The sequence below is a fragment of the Neophocaena asiaeorientalis genome, unplaced genomic scaffold (assembly GCF_003031525.2).
Source record: "Neophocaena asiaeorientalis asiaeorientalis breed wild unplaced genomic scaffold, Neophocaena_asiaeorientalis_V1.1 scaffold359, whole genome shotgun sequence".
In the NCBI taxonomy this organism is placed as follows: Eukaryota; Metazoa; Chordata; class Mammalia; order Artiodactyla; family Phocoenidae; genus Neophocaena; species Neophocaena asiaeorientalis.
This window is the reverse complement of record NW_020174137.1, coordinates 10340-13545: the sequence shown is the minus strand read 5'-3', so window position 1 is coordinate 13545 and position 3206 is coordinate 10340.

Genomic DNA, 3206 nt, shown 5'->3' with positions numbered 1-3206 from the left:
TTCTTAAAAACAGATGCTTACTCTTGATTCATAAACAAACAAACAAAAACCTTGAAAGCTGTGAAATTTGCTGGATATTCCCACTCCCAAAGAAGCAACAGTTCAATGATGGCTGAATTCAACTCAATGCCTGCTGACCAGGCACCTGCTGTGAACAGGAATAGTTCTGGCTGCTGCTCAAGGGTGCCCAGAGGAGGGAATCTACTGCTAAAGGACTCCTTGTATTCTTGTAGAAGAATCAGGCTGACTGACTCAGTTGGTCTGCTCTGATTTATCAGAATAAAAGAACTTTATTAATTGAAAACCTGCTTTTATGCTTTTTAGTCACACTGAGTAAATATTTTACTTAAAGTAAAATCTATGCTTTGTTGTGAACACTTTTGACAAACACATACAATTGTGTAACCAATACCATAATTGAAATATGGAACAATTTTTTCAACCGTTCCCAAATTCCCCTGGGCCCCTTTGGAGACAAACTCTTTCCCAGCCCCATTCCCCGGCAACCGCTGATTTATTTTCTGTCCCTTTTCCAAAATGTCATATAAATGTAGTCTTTTGAGTGTAGCCTCTAACAGCATAATGCATTTGAAATTCATCCTTGTGTGCTGAGTCAAATTCCATTTGGCTGATATGCTACACTTTGCTTATCCACTCACCAGTTGAATCTTTTGAAAAGGGCATCAGTTTATCCATTCATCTGGGCATTAGGGCCAAGGGTCATGCTGGGTTTGAGGGCAATAGGGATCTAGGGTGCAGAGCCCAGGCTCCAGTAGGGAGAAAGAGGTGGAAAGAAATAATTTATGATCTGAACACGTCATTCACAGCATGGGAACTTTATTGCTGAAAACAATTATCTTTTTACAACAGTGGACAGCATATAACTTTTAGAGTGAGATACAGTGGCTTCATTGCTGTTTCCACCTACCACTTTTAGGCTGCAAGATCTCTCTGTATCTCATTTCCCTCATCTTTGAAATGGGTATAATTATTTACTCAAAGAATAGTTGCATAATCATTTCATTGAGAAAATATTTTGAAATAACAGCATTGTAACTGGCACTACACTGTGGTAGTGCACAAAATATGGTAAAACACACTAGACATTTTCTCAAATATGCATATGTAGATTAATCTTATGTTTTTGCATTATTTGCAAAAATTAACTCAAAATAGACCTAAATATAAAGCCTAACTATAAAAACTCTAGAAGAGAACCTCAGAGAAAATGTTTATAAGCTTGGTTTAAGCAAAGATATCTTAGATACAATGCCAAAAATATACCTCATTTTAAAAAATCAATAGGCCCAGGATTGGTTCAAGATGGCAGAGTAGAAGGACATGCGCTCACTCCCTCTTGCAAGAGCACTGGAATCACAACTAACTGCTGAACAATCATTGACAGGAAGACAATGGAACTCACCAAAAATGATACTCCACATCGAAAGACAAAGGAGAAGACACAATGAGATGGTAGGAGGGGCACAGTCACTGGGTGGGTGACTCACAAACTGGAGAACAATTATACCACAAAAGTCCACCCACTGCAGTGAAGGTTCTGAGCCCCATGTAAGGCTTCCCAAACTGGGGGTCCGGCAATGGGAGGAGGAATTCCCAGAGAATCAGACTTTGAAGGCTAGCGGGATTTGATTGCAGGACTTCAACAGGATTGGGGGAAACAGAGACTCCACTCTTGGAGGGCACACACAAAGTAGTGTGTGCATTGGGACCCAGGGGAAGGAGCAGTGACCTCAAAGGAGACTGAACCAGGCCTACCTGCTAGTGTTGGAGGGTCTCCAACCCTCCACAGCGGGGGTGTGGCTGTGGCTCACCACAGGGACAAGGACACTGGCAAGAGGAGTTCTGGGAAGTACTCGTTCGCATGAGTCCTCCCAGAGTCCGCCATTAGCCCCACCAAAAAGCCTGTAGCCTCCAGTGATGGGTTGCCTCAGGACAAACAACCAACAGGGAGGGAACTCAGGCCCTTCCATCAGCAGACAAGTGGATTAAAGTTGTACTGAGCTCTGTTCACCAGAGCAATACCAGCTCTACCCACCACCAGTTCCTCCCATCAGAAAGCTTGCAGAAGCCTCTCAGATAGCCTCATCCACCAGAGGGCAGACAGCAAAAGCAAGAAGAACTACAATCCTGCAGCCTGTGGAATGAAAACCACATTCACAGAAAGATAGACAAGATGGAAAGGCAGAGGACTATGTACCAGGTGAACAAACAAGATAAAACCCCAGAAAAACAATTAAATGAAGTAGAGGTAAGCAACCTTCCAGAATAAGAATTCAGAATAATGATAGTGAAGATGATCCAGGACCTCGGAAAAAGAACGGAGGTAAAGATCAAGAAGGTGTAAGAAATGTTTAACAAACCAGAATAAGAATTCAGAATAATACACCTGGAAGAACTAAAGAACAAACAAACAGAGATGAACAATACAATAACTGAAATGAAAACTACACTAGAAGGAATCAATAGCAGAATAACTGAGGCAGAAGAATGGATAAGTGACCTGGAAGACAGAATGGTGGAATTCACTGCTTCAGAACAGAATAAAGAAGAAAGAATGAAAAGAAATGAAGACAGCCTAAGAGACTTCTGGAACAAATTAAATGCACCAACGTTCACATTATAGGGGTCCTGGAAGGAGAAGAGAGAGAGATAGATAGTACCCAAGAAAATATCTGAAGTGATTATAGTCAAAAACTTCCCTAACATGGGAAAGGAAACAGCCACCCAAGTCCAGAAGCACAGAGAGTCCCAGGCAGGATAAACCCAAGGAGAAACACATTGAGACACATAGTAATCAAATTGACAAAAATTAAAGACAAAGAAAAATTATTAAAAGCAACAAGGGAAAAACAACAAATAACATAAAAGGGAACTCCCAAAAGGTTAACAGCTGATTTATCAGCAGAAACTCTAAAACTATATTTAAAGTGATGAAAGGGAAGAACCTATAAACAAGATTACTCTACCCGGCAAGGATCTCATATAGATTTGATGGAGAAATCAAAAGCTTTACAGACAGGGGGGGACCTTGAATAAAAAAAAAAAAAAAGCTTTACAGACAGTCAAAACCTAAGAGAATTCAGCACCACCAAACCAGCTCTACAACACATGCTAAAGGAACTTCTTTAAGTGGGAAACATGGGAGAAGAAAAGGCCCTACAAAAACAAACCCAAAACAATTAAGA